Raw genomic sequence first — 17,510 nt, forward strand, 5'->3', positions numbered from 1 at the left:
AAACATTTCTTCAAGTCACCCAAACAAGACAAGCCCCTGGGAATAATCCAAGTTTTCAGTTCTTCTGTGATTAATTACACACATTTCAGAAATGTATTCAAAGTGAATATACTGTATTGGAAAAAATGCTGAGAGAACTGTTTTGTTCTTTTTGTTTGTATGCTCTTTTCCTGTTTATAGACTGATATCAGCAATGCAATGTCCATTTGATATTGACCCCCAGCACCTCCTAATGCAGCATAAATACATACGAAAATCAAGACCCTTCATGGCTGACAATCAATCACACTTTGTCCCTACTCCCTTCCCACCATTTCCCTCATCCAACCCCTGGGACTCCTATGGATCAGTGCCCAGCAGGAGCAGGGCAGTGATTCTTCTGCTGTGCTCAGTACCAGTTGGGCAGCACACTGTGACGTCACAGGAACTGGCTGCCCAGGGTGGTGGGTGAGTCACTGTTCCTGGAAGTGTTTATGGAAATACTGGATTTTGCACTCGTTGTCGTGGCCTGGATGACAAGGTGGTGTTGGGTCCCAGGTTGGACTTGATGCTCTCCAAGGTCTTTTCCAGCCCAGTTGATTCTCTGATGATTGTAACACTGCAGGGCCCTGGGCAAGCAAAGGGGCCATTGTGACACTGCGGGGCCTGGTGGCACTAAGAGGACCATGGTGACACTGTGTACGACATGGCAGCACAGAGCCAAGGGACCATTTTGACACTGTGGGACTGAATGGAAAGAAGGAGTCCATTGTGACAGTCTGGGTCCGCCTGGAACCACAGAGGCTACTGTGACCCTACCGGGCCTTGTGGAACCAAGGGGCCATGGTGCCACTGTGGAACCAAGGAGATCCTGGGGAGAGCGTAGGGACAATGGAATCAAGTGGGCATTGCAGCATTGCAAGGACTCTGGAAACTGAGCGAACAATTGTGACTCTGTGGTGCCCATAGAAACAAGGGTCCCTGATGACACTGCAGGATCTTGTGTCATCAGGGCTTCCATTATGGCGCTGCAGCACCAAGGAATTCATTGTGGCAATCTGAGGCCTCATGGAACCAAGAGGCCACTGTGACCCTGCAGGGCCTTGTGGAACCATGCAGAGCATTGTGACAGAGCAGGACCTGGTGTCATGATGGGGCCATTGTGACACTGCAGGGCCCCATGGAACCAAGGGGTCAGTGCTGCTCCTCAGTGTCACATATCTTATGTGGACATATTTTATGAAAAATCCTTTTTCTAGGTATTTTTCCCCTGAGAAGCAGAGAGGCCTCAGAAACGAAATGTAAGCAGTAATTATCTGCTGCTTTGGAATGCAAAGATGGATCTTTGATTGGTCTCATGCGGTTGTTTTTAATGTCCAATCACAGTTTGGCTGTCTCGGACTCTCTGGTCAGTCACAAGATTTTATTGTCATTCCATTCTTTTCTATTGCTTGCTAGCCTTCTGATGAAATCCCTTCTTCTATTCTTTTAGGATAGTTTTAGTATATCACTTTCTATTAATATAATATATCATATATTTATAAATCAGCTTTCTGAAACATGGATTCAAGTTTCTTGTCTCTTCCCTTGTTCTGTGACCCCTGTGAAAACCACCACACCTCAGGGACTACTGGAATGAAGGAAACTTGTTTGACACTGTGGTGGCCCTTGGGAACAAGAGGCCATTGTGACACTGTGGAACCAAGGAGAGCATTGCTGCACTGCCAGACCTCATGAAACCAAGGATCCACTGTGACACTGCAGAGCCCTGGGAAACCATGGTGCCATTGTGACACTGCAGGGTGCAAGGATCCAAGGAATTTTGTGACATCAAGGGGTCCCATGGAACCAAAGGGACATTGTGACACTGGGAGGCCTCATGGAATCATGGAGAGCATTGGGACACTCTGGGGCCTCATGGAACCATGGTGACACCAAGTTGTCTGGGAGTGTTGATCTGCTGGAGGGTAGGAGGGCTCTGCACAGGGCCCTGGACAGGCTGGATCCGGGGCCCAAATCCAACAAGGTCAGGTTTAACAGATCCAAGTGCCAGGTCCTGCCTGGCCACAAAAACCCCTGCAGCAATGCAGGCTGGGGACAGAGGGGCTGGAGAGAAGCCAGGCAGAAAGGGACCTGCAGTGAGTGATGGACAACAGGCTGGACATGAGGAAGCAGTGTGGCCAGGCGGCCAAGAAGGCCAATGGCTCCTGGCCTGGATCAGGAATAGTGTGGCTAGCAGGAGCAAAGCATGGATTCTTGCTCTGTGTAAGCACTGCTGTGGCAGTACCTTGAGTACTGTGTCCAGTTCTGGGTCCCCCATATTTATGAAGGACATGGAGGGGCTGGATCATGTCCAGAGAAGGGCAACAAGGCTGGGGAGGGGTCTGAAGCACAAGTACAGTGAGGAGCATCTGAGGGAGCTGGGGTTGTTTATCCGGAAGAAGAGGAGGCTCAGGGGAGACAAGGCAGTGTCAGGGCACAGGATGGACTTGGTGATCTCCAAGGTCTTTTACAACCTGGCTGACTCTGGGATTCTCTGAAACCACCCTTGCAGCAGTTGCAGGATGAGCCGTGGGCCTCCTCTTCAGAAGCTCCAGCAGCCCAGGTCTCTCAGCTTCTCCTGCCAGCCCCAAAGCCCATCCTGTCAGTCCTGCAGAGCCTCTGCAGCTCCTCCTCACTGCCCAGAGCAGGGAGCCCCAGAGCCAGACACAGCAGCCCAGATGTGCCTCCCTGGCCTGGGGTGCCTCTGGCAAGGGAGCAGCACCAGGCAGTGCAGGAGCCTGCAGACAATTCCTGCAGCACTTGTAGGATGATCCGGCTCGCCAAGGGACGTTCCCATGGTGCCAAGTCAGGAACTGCAATGGGGAGTGGGGCAGGGGAGAAAAGGGCAGACAGGGATGGGCAGTTTGCAGGGGAGAGGACAGCAATGGGCAATAGGAAGGAATCTGGATCAGGGATGAGGAAAGGAAGTAAAGGTGAAGCCAGGGAAATGCTCAGGGCAGTTTGGGGGCAGCTGCCAGGCAGCCCTGGCTCTGATCAACAGCGTCTGCAGTGGCACAGGAAACTCCCAGCTGATGGGAACAAACTTTCTGGCTGACTGCAGAGGCCCGGATAAAGCTGAGTGGTTTCCCTGGTGTCCCCCAGCCCTTGCTGGCCCCAGGGGCTGATGGCATTTGTGCTCCCTCAGGTTCATGTCCCCACACCAACAGCATGGGGGTGCTCCCCCTGCTCTGTGCAATGCAAACAGGGGCTGCTGAGCCAGTGCTGCCGTGTGTGTGCCTGCAAGGATGGGGCACCTGTGTGAGCTGGGGGAGAGGCCAGGCCTGCAGAGGGGGGGATGTTGCTGGCAGTTCCATAAGGACACTCTGGGACACTGCCCTGAGCTGTGAAGTGCACTGGGGATGGATCAGCCCCTGCTCTGCTGCTCCTTCCCATCTGCCCCAGGGCCCTTGCAGAGCCCCAGCCATGCTGTTTGCCCCCAGCCTGCCCACGGCCAGCCTGGGGCAGCTCACGGGGCTTTTCTGTGCTGAGCATTAGCCTGGGTGTGTTCTTGAGAGAGCCTGGGCAAGGAGCCTGGAGTCCCCAGGCCCTGGTCTGAGGCATCAGCTCTGCCCCAGCAGTGCCCATGGCCTGTCCCTGCTGCAGCCCCGACACTGCCACCCCCAGGGCTGTGCCCGGCCCCAAGAGCACTCAGGCCCTGCAGCAACACCAGGGCCACCAGGGCAGCGGGGCAGGGCCACGGCAGCAGCACTGGCAACACCAAGTGCTGGTGCTGCTAGGCACAGCTTCTGGGGAAGCCATCATCTGCCCCAGCTCTGCACACAGACATTGCTGCTGCAGCTCCAGAGAAGGCAACAAAAGCCATCTCTGCAGAAAACTTTGCTGGGACATCCTTTAGTTCATTTAAAGAAGTAAGGGCATAGCCCCTCATTGACACAGTCTGTGACCATAGGGATGGTAGAGAGAAACAAAATGGGAAATGGCATAAAAAGTGACCTTTCTTTGTTGACAAGATTAAAAAAGTAAATAAAAGAAAAAAACCACAACCAAATGAACAAAAAGTATAAAAAAATACTTTTATTACAAATGATTGGCAGAAATAGACCACCTCTTTAATATTTCCAAAACTATCCAGTCAGCAGTCTTCTCACAGCAGCCTTGAGCTCCTGGTTCCTCAGGCTGTAGATGAGGGGGTTCAGGGCTGGAGGCACCACTGAGTACAGAACTGACAGGGCCAGATCCAGGGATGGGGAGGACATGGAGGGGGGCTTCAAATAGGCAAATGTGCCTGTGCTGATAAACATGGATAGTACAGCCAGGTGAGGGAGGCATGTGGAAAAGGCTTTGTGCCGTCCCTGCTCAGAGGGGATCCTCAGCACAGCCTTGAAGATCTGCACATAGGAGAAAACAATGAACACAAACCAGCCAAATACCAAACAAGCACTGACAGCAAGAAGTCCCAGTTCCCTGAGTTGGGATTTGGAGCAGGAGAGGTTGAGGATCTGTGGGATTTCACAGAAGAACTGGCCCAGGGCATTGCCATGGCACAGGGGCAGGGAAAATGTATTGGCTGTGTGCAGCAGAGCAGTGAGAAAGGCACTGGCCCAGGCAGCTGCTGCCATGTGGGCACAAGCTCTGCTGCCCAGGAGGGTCCCGTAGTGCAGAGGTTTGCAGATGGACACATAGCGGTCATAGCACATGATGGTCAGTACAGAAAGCTCTGATCCAATCAAGAACAGAAAGAAAAAGAGCTGAGCAGCACATCCTGTGTAGGAGATGGTCCTGGTGTCCCAGAGGGAATTGTGCAGGGCTTTGGGGACAGTGGTGCAGATGGAGCCCATGTCAGAGAGGGCCAGGTTGAGCAGGAAGAAGAACATGGGCGTGTGCAGGTGGTGGTCCCGGGCTACAGCGCTGATGATGAGGCCGTTGCCCAGGAGGGCAGCCAGGGAGATGCCCAGCAAGAGGCAGAAGTGCAGGAGCTGCAGCTGCCGCGTGTCTGCCAATGCCAGCAGGAGGAAGTGGCTGATGGAGCTGCTGCTGGACATTTTCTGTGTCTTGGCATGGGGATCTGTAAAAAAGTAATCATGGAATAGTTGGGTTTGGAGAGGACTTTAAATATCTCAGCACAGCCTGTGGGCACTTTTCCTCCACTGCCTGCCCAGGGCTCTGCTGCCTGGAGCTGTCCCTGCCAGCAGCTGCTTCTCTGTGCCCATGGCTGGGCCCTGCCAGTGCTGCCAAAGCCCAGCCCAGCCTTGGGGGCTCAGCTCTGCCCTGCAGACCCCTCCCTGCCCAGGGGCAGCTCTGGCTCTGCAGGCTCTGACGGCAACATCAGAGCAACCCTGAGGAGGCTGGAGAAGGGATATTGACACTGCCTGTGAGGGGTCCTGTGCTGATTTCTGTCACTGCTTGCTTTATTCAGAGCTGAGATCAAATTATTTAGTTTTTCTAAACATGAACCGAGAGATGAATATCTACGTGCAATTTTCCATCCCAGAAACCCAAAGCAGTAGATTAATAAATTTTTCCCTTTTATGCAGCACCTGCCTTGCTGTACTCGCTGTAAAATCTACTTGGAAATGTTCTGCAGTTAAATGCCGGGATGGGAGCAGTCCTGAAAAATGCAGCATCCACACCACACACAAGAAGAACACTTCCAAGCCTGACCAGCTGTCTCCTCCCACCCAGACCTTCCCCCCCGTGCTGGGAGCAGCTGCCAGGGCTGGCTGAGAGCTGTCCCTGGCAGGCAGCAGAGTCCCTGCCCCAGCACAGCGCCCTGGGCTGCAGGACCCTGCTCTGCAGGACAGCTCTGGGCACCCCTGGCTGCTCTGCACAAGAGACAATCTGAGAATGTCCTCACAGGGTCTGTAGGCATTGGGATGTTCCAGCTTTAGGAGATGGCTCCAGGAGCTGCAGCTGCATTGTCCTGCAGCCAGAGGTTCCTGTGCCAAGGGCTGGCAGTGATTCTGCCCCAGGCACTTCTCAGCACCTTCCCAGCCCTGACTGATTGAAGCTCTCTGTGCCTCTGTGCTGTGCCCAGGTGGCTGCAGGCAGTGCCCCAGCCCTGCTGGGCTGGCAGAAGAGCTGCTCATCAAGAGAAATGTGCTTTTGAAGCTCTTCTTGGTTACCAGGAGCTGCCTCTGTGCCAGGAGCCCAGCCCAGCTCAGCAGCACAGACACAGCACAAGGACTTTAATGAGCCTCTGGGGCTTTGTTCTCAGGCCCTGAACATCAGCTCCCTGAGAGGGAGCTGAAGAAACTTCTCCAGAACTCCAAGTCAGAATCCAACTCCAAAGTTTCTTGGACTTTTAATGGGTCCCCCTGAGGAACACAACTGAGAAAATGTCCCCAGGCCCCAGGCAGAGCAGAGAACTGGAGGCAGTGATGACAGGTGGGGACAAAGAGAAGCAAAGTCTTGGTGCCCTGGGGAACAGCACGGTCTGTGCCACCAAGGGCTGTGAGGAGACACCTTGTCCTGAGGCCCTGGGGCCTCCTGGCACAGCTCCGGCTAGGCTGGGCACTGTCAGCCCCTTGTCCTGCCCTCAGCATCCCCCCCTAGCCCACATCCCAGTGGCCTCAAGGATCTGCTGGAAGGAGTCCCTGGGGAGCCTAGCTCAGCAATGGCCCTGGGGGCTCCTTCATGCTCCCAGGGACCGAAGGTTTTTTAAAGAACTTTGGGTTTGGCTTTTGCCTTGGAGTCTCTGAGAGGTTTGTGCAATCATGGCCTTCAATTATCTGCCATAATTATTCCCTGTAGAGGCTTTGTCAGTAACAACGAGTGGGGCTCATTAATACTACAGGGTACTTCAGTTATTTTAAGGTACTTGGTGTTTCCCTTTTGATACACACTGTGTGAGAGGTTTGTGCAATCATGGCCCCAGTTATCTGCTTTAATGAGTCCCTGGGGAACTTTGTACTGACACTCAGTGGGGCTCATTAATGGCTTGAGATACTCAAAGTTTTTAAGGTACTTTATGGATTTAAGTATACTTTTAGGTACTTTTAAAGAATTTCCTTCCAAAATTGAGTGTCTGAGAGGTTTTTGTGCCTTCCGGACCTCCAGTTCTCTCCTCCAAGGAGTCCATGAGGAGCCTGTGTTGGGTATCTTCCCTCTTTCTGTTTTACAACCAAGATGGAACTGGAAGAATTTTGTAAGACTTTCTAAAAGCATCTAAACAAACATGGCACAATTAACAATACAACAACAACTAATAAAATTAAATGTCCTGTTGTAGATAGACATCATCCAACCCTTTTATCCCTTGAATTGGAAGAGTTTATTGAACCAGTCTTTGTTTTCCACTTGAAGCTTCTTGAACTCTTCATTCAGTACTTGAATGCTCTTGTGGATTGACTCTCTGTGGCTGGAGAGGTTCATGCAACACATGCCCTCAGAGTCTACACAGCCATGCCCACGTGCCCAGAATAAAAATTCTGTCGCTGTTCTGCAAGGTGGCATGTCTGATGGTCTCTATGTCTGAGAGCAGGCCACTCAGTGTGAGGGAGTAGCATTGGTTTGCTTACTTAACAGGAACCCAAGATGGTCTGATTGTCCTAAAGCTTTAGCTGCAGCCACCCAAGGTAGTCGAAATTGGGGGTGCTACCATCCAATACCTGGATTAAAGCCTTCAAAGCCATCTCTTTGATATCATCCAGTACTTCTCTGGGGATTCCTGCTGCTTGGTCATCTGGTAGGCTGTGTTGTCCTTCTCCAGCTAAATAGTTGATTGTCAATTCTGCCCTTGCCTCATTATTAGCATACTCATTGCTATTAGCATAATAAACACTTCCATCCCTCTTCCCACAGGGTGTATTCTGTAAATGACAACAACATAATATATTTTAAATCATAGGTGCCAGAATTTTTAAGCACCCTCGGGGTTCACATCGGTGACCTGAGCCATACATGCTGCCGGAAGCCTGGAAAGCTGCAAGAGCGCTCACGAAAGAGGTATGAAAAGGCAAGCAGCATATAAGTTATTCGCCACGTATCTAGAATGGCGAGGGGTAAAGGGGATAGATTTGTTATTAGCCTACGGATATGCGGAAGAAACTTTCCTTAACCCACATGAACTCTCAGAATGGAGAAAATCTGGGGATATACTGTGGGAAGCAGTGTTAGAAGATGATAAGTCAGCAAAGAAACCCAGCAAGCCATGGCGGGTGATATACAATACACTTCAGCATGTCTCTGAGTGCACAGCAGCAGCTGCGGCTCGGGATGCCTGCGAGGCTGTGCTGCTCCGAACTCGGCATGGGCGCTCCGCCATGGGGAGCAGCCGCGGCGAGCGGCCACCTGAAATGCTGCGCTGTAGCGGGGGCAGCGGCGGCAACCGTGGGGGTTTCGCCCCCTCCGACACAAGCGCCGCGGGACCGGAGCGCTTCTTCCAGCGGGAGCGCTCTCCCTCCGCCCCGCAGCCGGCAAAAGCTTCAGTGTGAGACCTAACAGCTTAATAAATGTGACTCTTGTCAACAAAAGAAAGATTTCTACTGCAATTAAGAAGCCAGTGATAATAAACAAAGGACACCGAAGACCATTACGGTCAAGACGTTTTTCACCTAACTCAAAAGGACTTTTTCTTTTTCCTAGCAGAGACTGTGAAAGAGACTTTAAATATCAGAAGCCCAACTAACTCAGTCAGTAGAACATTAAACTCTGAAATTATATTTTAAAAATGTTAAAAATGTGTAAAAGTGGTTGTAGAAGTAAGATGTAATGAGTGTGGTTTTTGTATTTTTTAAGCTTTGTTTAGATGTGATAAAAGTAACAGCAAGCACTGAATTTAAAAGAATTTTTCCACAGGTATACCTTGAACAAACTTCTTATGTTTAAGTGCATTCAAGTATAAAAATGCTGCAGCAAATATGTGAAGAAACTTGTTTAATTTAGTATTTTAGAATCAGGCCTGTAGGTAAGTTATAGTAAATGCTATATTTTATTTCTATAGTAAGTATTATCCGTTGCTAAGTAGTTTAAGTTAAATTATCTATTAAGTGCCATTAAATGTTAAATACTGTTAAGGTTTAGTTTTGTTAAGTTTATCTCCTGTTGAGTTTAAGTGTTATTAAGTTTAAGTAAAGCTAGATTCGGTTTAAATTATATTAGGTTTAAGTTATGTAGAATTTAAAGTCAGTTAATTTTGTTAAAGTTTTGTTAGATTTAAGTGATTTTACATGTAAGTTCTGTTGATTTAAAAATCTGTTAAGTTTAAGTAAAGATAAGTTTAAGTAATGTTAACTTCTATTAAGTTTAAATATTTTAAGTTTAAGTATTTTAAATCTAGGTACTATTAAGTTTAAGTGATGTTAGATAGATTTATCCTTTTATGATAGGCGTTTATTTTTATGACTTGTGTGCGAAGTTTTGTTGTGAACATCAGAGAAACTCTAGTTAAAAAAGGACAATCAGAAGCATTTGTGAGTAGAGCCATTCCTGTTTGAAGTATATCTGCTGTTTGAGAATAGAAAGCAAACTGACCAGACAGTTGACATGGGTGAAACCTGCACACATGTTACTCCTTTAGCTTATTTTTGTAAGTTGTATTAGCACACCTGAGTTTGGTTTGAGCCTTGTAGCACATAGAATTCTTTTTGTATCTGTTATATAGCATATCCTATAAAAAGTGACAGCCTTTTTGGTTTGTTTCCCTGGCTTAGATCCCTTGTAAGAGAGAAACCTTGCTAGCTGAGAATACTGTTTGAAATACTGTTTAGTTGTTCGAATAGCCTGGTTTTGTGTTGCAAAGAGTGTGACACAGTTAGCCCATAGAATTTTGCTTTTCATAAAAAATAAAAACAGGGGAAGTGTTGGGAAATTTAGGAGACTAGAGAATGGAAAAGTACAAAGCCGTGGCTACTTCCAAGTCCTGCACCTGTGAGATAGCGTGTCCTTGGGCCTAGCTGTAGTAGGTAAACAAATAGTGAAAGAGACATGAGAAAAGAGAGATGTAACCCCTAAGGAATGAGGAAGAGTTCATGGAATAGTTTAACCAATAGATTGCTTGGCTTACATAATATTCATAAGCTTATTATTTGCTGTATAAGTGTTTGATGCTGTGATAAATAGGTATGATTTGTGCTGATAAAAATTGAAACAGTAATTAATATTGATACAGTAATTAATATTTGAGAATAATAAAATAGTTAATAGCTAAAAATTGTAATGCCAAAGAAGAGAGGGAAAGAGGGGCTCCACCCACCCCCTCCTTCCTAGCAGATGTTCACAAGGACAGAAGGAAAGAAGCTGAAGATACAGTTGCTAAAAATGACCAAGAACCTGGTTGGGTCCAAGAAAATGCTAATTATAAGGGACTTATTGCTTTGATATGTAGATGCACTGATACGTTAGTCTTGGCTTACATTGTACTGGCTTGGTGCGCATGTGTAACCCAAAGGTGAATTAAAGGACAACAAAGAAGACTACAGGGCCTTCATCAGTGACGACCCTCAAAGACTTGTGCGACCACCAAACCGAGTGGTGGCGCATGCGTGATAAAGGTGGTAATGAAGGCGGAGACAGAAAAGTGACGAACCGAAAATAGGAGGAGATGGCGTTTGCACATGGCATATAAGGGGTGACTTTCATCTGGCAAGCTTGTACGTGAAGTGGCAAGGGTCATTGAACCCTGCCCTCCGTACCCCGTGGTTGTTTTTGCTTATGCGCTATTATTTGAACCAAATTATCCTTTGTTTATATATTTTCTAAACTATTTAATTAAAAGTGTTACTACTTTTAATACTATTTGGCCTTTTTATGATGGGATAATTGGACAAACATAACAATGCTTTTTTTAATAAATTGGACCTGTGATGAACCACCTGGTGTCCTGGTCCCCTTCCTACGACATGGGCCCTGCCAAGCTGTCCCTGCCTCACGCTGGCCTCGTTTCCCCTGGCTCAAGTGCCGGGCCTGAAGGAGCTGCCCTGTGCTCCAGCCTGCCGAGCAGCCCGGCTCCCTGCCCCGGTGCCCAGAGTGCTGCACACACTGCTGGCCTTTGCCAGGAGGTGCAGGGCAGCCGGCAGAAGAGGAGGAATCCTCAGCCAGCCCAGTGGCCCGCGGCTGCCCTTGGCCTTTCTCTGTTCCTGGGCACACTCCAGACGGCCATGGCCCCCAAGCCGGGCTGTGCCCAGCACGGCTGCGCTTCCCCTCGGCAGCAGCCAGCTGCCACCTGGGCTCTGAGAGCGGAGGATTCACCCGCTCCCAGCAAGAGGCACCCAGGGCCCGGCTGCTGCCTCTTGCAGCTCCAAGGGCCTCCTTCCAGCCTGCCTCTGCCGGGGCTCAGGCTGCTCTGGCCTCTGCCGGGGCTCTGCTGGGGCTCCAGCCTGGGCAAGGCCGGGCCCGCTCTCACCTCACAGGCGCTGACAGCTCTGCGCCACAGGAGACCTTCCCGAGCACCCTCTCTGATCTTTCTGCTTTCTCACTTGAGCAAGGCTTTCCTCCAGCCAAAGAGATTATTGCATTTAGGGCTCCAAATCCAACTGGCAGGAGCCCCAATGCTCTCCAGTCACAGCTGAAGGCCTGCATCTGCACAGGGTGTTTGGGCTGCCTCATTCTTCTTTTGGTTTTGCCTTCAAATGCCATTGCCCTTTCTGCCTCAAACAGAAGTACCAAAGCTGGCCAAAAACAGACCAGTGGGCCATATTCCAAAGGCAGTGTGGTCTGGAGAGGATGAATGAAGAACATCCTTCCCCACTTTCATACCATGCCAAAGACACTGTGTCACTTTCCACCTTTCAGAAACAACAGACAATTCAGAAAGAATTTTTGAGCTTATTTGCAGAGTGAGAAGGAAGGGAATCTTCAAGGTGAGGTGTGGTTTCAGAAACTTTATTCATTTCCAATCCTACTCTGCAGTCCTATTAGACAATCCTACTCTAACCCTAACCCTAACCCTAACCTGAACCCTAATCCTAATCCTACTCCTAATCCTAATCCTAATCCTAATCCTAATCCTAATCCTAATCCTAATCCTAAATCTAATCCTAATCCTAATCCTAGTCCTAACCTACAATCTTACTCTAAACTGGTTGAGGAATAAATGATCCTGATGTGATTGTCACGTTCTTGCCTCCCTCCTCTTCTTCACTGAAACAATCAGCGGCACCAGGCTGGACGCAGGCTCAGCAAATGTTACAAATGGATGCTGCTCAAAGGGAAAAAAAAAAAAGCAACAAAAAACAATGGACCATGACTTTCCAAGCTCAGTGCTTCACAGGATTCCTCTGGCTCCTAGAAGGATACAGGAAGAGGACCAATGGGACCATCTACACCTCCAACTTTATGTGCAGGACTTTGCCATCACAGGCAAACCTGGCCCAGAATCCCACTCATCCAATTATCCTCAACTTGCTGAGACTTTAGCCCTGCCAGTGCTCTAGAAATGGTGGTTTCTGTCCTTGGAGTTTCAACTTTTCAGGAAACTCCAAAGCCTCAAACTGGTCCCTATCTTTGAAAGACAGGCACTGTGCTGATTCCCACAGGGAGACAGAGCAGTGTCTACCATTCCATGCCCTGCCCCTCGTGTGCTGGATGGCACCTTCCTTCCCAGCAGGGCCAGCCCAGTGGCACTGGGCCCTGCAGTTCCCTCTCTGCCACACAGCCTGGCAGTAACACTGGTACAGTTCCCGTCTGCTTGAGCGTGCCAGGCAGCAGATGGGGCTGGGACAAGTCCCTCCCAGCTGTCCCTGTTTGCATGGCAGAAACCTCTGAGGGTGGGCTGGGGGGCACAAACCAGGGCCCCTCAGAGGCTCACAGTGAGCCCGCCACAGCCCCTCCTGCCCACAGCCAAATCTCTGACCCCTAGGCTGGGACTGGCTTCCTTGGGCTCCTCCACCACCATTTCATGTCTCTGAACCCTGCATTGCTCTACTTCAATTCTTTTGCCATTAGATAAAACTGAACACCACACCAAATTACAAAAGAGGGTGACAGAAACAGCCAGAGGACCTCTCTGACTCAGGAAATGCAGAGGGAGCTGGAGTTATTCAGTTTTGTGAAGAACAGGCCCCAGGGAGACTTTATTGCCACTTTCCAAGACTTCAGAGTGGCTTTGAAGAAAGTGGGCGACATCTTTTTTAACAGGGCCAGATACAATAGGATGGGGGTGAATATTTTTAAACACAAATAGGATCTAATCAGAACTTGTTTACTCCGAGCATGGTGTGACCCTGGCACAGCTTGCCCCAAGAGCTTGTAGGTGCCCCATCCCTGCAACCATTCCGGCTCCGGTGGCAAAGGGCTCTGAGCAACCTGATCTCTTTAAAGATGTCCCTGCTCATTGCAGGACACTTGCACCAGAGGACCTTTACAGGACCCTGCCAGCCAAGCCCAGTCTAGGATTCCTCACCATTTTCATTTGAAGAGCAGCAAGAGTGGAGGTGAGGAGGAAGGGGGCTCATCTGATGCCTTGGGCTTGAGTGGAGGAGGAGCCCATCCCTCAGAGCCTGTTTCACCTGCAGCCCCTTCACATTTTACCTGCAGGAGCTCCTTGGCAGACCAGCGCCGCGCCTCGTCTCTCTGCAGGCAGCAGCTCAGGAAGTCACGCAGGCAGGATGAAAATAGGTTGGGCTGCTTCAGCTTTTGTCTTCCTCCTGTGGCTATCAGGAGTTGGGGCTGGGGAAAAAGGAGACACCAGGCTCCACCTGCTTCTTTCCCATCTGTCACTGCTCTCCCAGATCCCATTGATTAAGCTCCACTCTGCAGTGGCAGTTTCTGCCCTGGCAGAGACCCAGAGATTACTTTTCTTTACCAACCAAAACCCCCAACCCCGATGCACCACAGCCTCTCCAACATCCCACAGATCTTGCCTTGGCAGCTGATTTCGTTGACTGACCTAGTTAGTGGGAACTACATCAGCACAAGCACATTTCCTTCCCTGAGGATTCATACCAACTTGAGAGGCTTTTTGGAAGAAGGACTTTGCTATACTAACTCTACTCTATCCAAGGGTTAGTATATGAAAAGTATTTCTGCAGTGCTTCTTGGTCCCTTAAGCACAGCTGCCATAAAACAAAATGAATCAAGCTCTTTGCTTTGTTCTTGAAAACAATGGGAATTGGAAGGAAAGAAAGGAAATCCACCAGATATTCCTCAGGTAAGGAAACAAACATTGGGAATCTCATCTTCAACACAGACACATTAAGATCCATGCACAAATGTACTGGCATGAAAACACCTGTTTGGACATACAGGAGCCACCTGCAGCTCTGTCTCTCAGCAGTCTGAAAATTTCTGCTATCCTTACATGAAAAAGAAAAACCTTTCATGGTCAAATCAGAAGGAGAGGTTCCATCCCTACAGTCACCCTCTGCTCAATTGGCAACTCAAGTCAATGCATGAATGCTAGGCCCATCCCAGAAAGTGCCAGGAAACAAATGGGAGGTTTTGGCAGGCTCTCCACATCACCAGGCTCTGGCTTGGTGACGGGCAGAATGTGGCTTGGGCTAGGAGAGAAACGCGGTCACTGAGTGTTTCAGCAGCACTGCACAAGAAGCAGAAGAAACTGTGGCCTTTACACCCTCATGCCCAGGTTTCAGGCACGTTTCCCAGTGAGAAGAAACTGCACAGGGGGCTAAGTTCCCCCCTAAAAACCAGTGCCTTAGCAACTTTCTTGTGTTTGGGCTTCTTTTCTTCATTTCTGGAAATGTAACACCAGTTCTGAGAGGCTTGCCTTGTGGTTTGAGGGGCATCTTCGCAGCCAGACAAGTGGGAACAACTTGAAACCCAAAGCAAATGTTGCCTGAGAAGAGCTGGGGAGTGTTTGCCTGTGGTGAGGCTTGAGCTGTCTGGCAATCCCCTTCCATGATGTGCAGAAACATCCAGCTGCTCCCCAGAACTCAGTCCCTCTGGGCACACAGGCCTCTGGAAACACCTGACGATTCCAGCCTTTCTCCTGCTCAACAGCATCTAACCTAAGCTGAGCTCCAGTTTCTTCAGCAAGGCCAAGGATGCTCACTTCCATGCAGCTGACAGTGTCCATGGAGCTCAGCAGGTCTTTCTGATACTCCTCAGGCCAAGGAATTACAGTGTAGATTGGCAAGACATCAGCTGATCATTATCCAGTGTGGTTCATGTTGAACCAAGCCCTTACATGCTGACAAGTCAGAGGGAGAGAGCTCATTCTGCTTTTGCAAGATGGTATTTAGAAACATAAGACACCGACTTGGAACTATTCAAACCTCAACTTGCAGAATCCATCTCAAATAGACAAAAATAACAATGGCAAGAGGCCTTGGAGTCTCCATAAAAATGCCCACCACTGTCATGATAACTCTGTGCTCGTGGCGCTGAAATAGATGGTGACCAAAGAGACTTTGCTATTATCCTCTAACCCAAAAGAGAATTTCAAAGCCAGAAATGGCAATGTACTCCCCTTGTGTACAAATAATTGATGCGGCTTCCTGTCCTTTTCCCACATCACCAGAGGTGACAAAGAGGGTTTTATCCTGACTCTCAGCTGAGCTCAGCCACTGGCCATGGTGGGGAGCTGGAGCCCTCCCTGTCATTAGAACTGTGCAGGCCAGGGATGGCCCTGCTCCTGTGGTAAAGAAACACAGCACCGGTGTCAACTGCCCACGGTGGATCCCAGCCCAGGCACCTGCCTGCAAGCTCATCAACTTGTTAAAGTACCAAGAAACAGCCAAGGGTTTGGCAAACAATTCTAACTGCAGTCGGAGAAAAACACATCCTAAAATTATCCAGGCCACCCACACACATGACTGAACAATGTACAGATGACTTGAAAGCCTGAAAGTTTCAACAACCACAGGATTTGGAAAAGATGCTACAGAATTGAAGAGAAGAGCTGCGTTTAAAAAATGAAAAAGCAAGCAGAACTGCTTGGGCATTGCTTTGGTAGTAGGTTTTTTTCTCTTTTCCTTTTTTGTTTAGTTTTCTTTTTCCTTTTTTCCTATGTTTTCTATGAAATTTAAACTGGAAAGGTCTAACCTCTATTTCTCAGGATATTTATCACATGTCTACCCTGTCCACTGAAAAATTCTTGTCCTTCAGAAACAGACTTCCAACATTGTTCAAAAAACAAGTGGGAAATGTCAGGCATGGCTGGAGGCCAAAATGGCAGGTTTCTGAACTGGTTAGGTTTCTGAACTGCCACTTCCCTTTCTGATACAACCAAAGCTACAGCAGATGCTGATGTGCTGCAGGGGCATTTTTAGAAGGGGACCTTGGTGGATGTGGTGCCAGAAGATGGCAATGGGATTTTGTCCAATGGCACACAGAACATGGGACAGGTGAGAAAGACAGTGGGATCAGTGAGTATTTGCACCTTACCAAGACAGGAGTTGCATTCCAGGAAGGAACTTCTCGTTCCACCATTTCGATGCCCACAATTCCCAAAGACCATATGTCCACTTTGGGGCCACATGGTTGACCTGTCACCACTTCAGGCGCCAGCCACCCAGCAGTGCCGGCCACGGAGCTCCGTCTGCCCTGCTCAGGGCTGAGCTGAGCAAAGAGGCCAAAGTCAGCTGTGGAGAAAACAACAAACCATGAAAGCCAGCTCCAGTTAGGAAACCAAGCAAAAGAATTCCCCACTCTCAGGCTAACAATGTGCTGTTGGATCTCCTGGAGAACTGTCCATGCTCGATTTCCTTGGGGCTTTAGCCAAGGGAGTATGGAATTGGCCACTTCCAAAAAATCCCAGGTTTCTTAACGCTGCTCACAGCAGTGAACTTCATTCCCCTGAAGCTTTAGATTGTAGCTCCCTCTGTCTGGAAGGGACACACACAGAGCAAGGCCACTCTTGACTGCTTGTGGCTCCTTATACCTTTGTGCACATTGCAACTGTGCCCTCAGCTCGCAGCAGGGGTCCCTGCACTGCCACCAGCACCATTTCTGGGGAGCTGGCAGTCACTCCAAGCAGCCCCACACCCACATTCCTGGAACGCTGCACCTGACCAAGAATATACTGACCCAGCTTGACAGAACCATCAGTTCTGAGAAGGATGTTGCTGCTCTTCACATCTTGGTGGATGACGTGGTTTGAATGAAGAAAATCCAGTCCTTGCAGGCACTGAGCGAGAAAACAGAAAGAGGAGGGCAAAAATGAGTGATGTGATTTCATCACACAAGAAAGGAAACAAAGAATCTAAAAGATTCCCTCTCCAGGGGAATGGGGAGTAAGGGCAGAACAGTAATGGCCACTGAGAGGAAGAGCTTGCTGCTCCAACACTTGCAGAGCAGGACCTTTCTGAGGAAAGGCACGTCAGCTTTTGAAAGAGCAACAGCACCTGCTGGTGTAGGCTGTCCCCTGCAAACCAGCCAGGGTGACTCCTGCTGCAGTGGACGTGCTTTTTCCATGCAGAGGACAAAGGAGGGGTTTTGAAAGGAAAAGTCCCTCCCTTTGGTGTTTAGTGGATCACTTTTGGGAGGGAGGCTGCATGGAAAAGATTTTCTTGCTGGCCTCAGCACAGGCGTGTAAGTATCACACCTGTCACCTCCTGGAAGCAAAGAGCATTTTAGCTGCACGACTATCCTTTTCAGCTGAGGACTGTGAGAAATGAGTCTTTTTTCTTTGC

The 17,510-nt window shown here is 49.2% G+C and overlaps 1 long non-coding RNA gene across 1 annotated transcript; it reads right to left on the reverse strand.

Moving 5' to 3' along the window:
- Nucleotides 1–7,704: 7,704 nt before the first annotated feature.
- Nucleotides 7,705–16,422, reverse strand: LOC134420510 (uncharacterized). The gene is made up of 3 exons (XR_010028372.1): nucleotides 16,264–16,422; nucleotides 13,450–13,587; nucleotides 7,705–7,790 (listed from the first exon to the last, which is right to left on the reverse strand). It is a non-coding gene; the product is annotated as an uncharacterized LOC134420510 (long non-coding RNA).
- Between the last annotated feature and the right edge of the window lie 1,088 nt (nucleotides 16,423–17,510).

Source organism: Melospiza melodia, chromosome 7 (assembly GCF_035770615.1).
Source record: "Melospiza melodia melodia isolate bMelMel2 chromosome 7, bMelMel2.pri, whole genome shotgun sequence".
In the NCBI taxonomy this organism is placed as follows: domain Eukaryota; kingdom Metazoa; phylum Chordata; class Aves; order Passeriformes; family Passerellidae; genus Melospiza; species Melospiza melodia.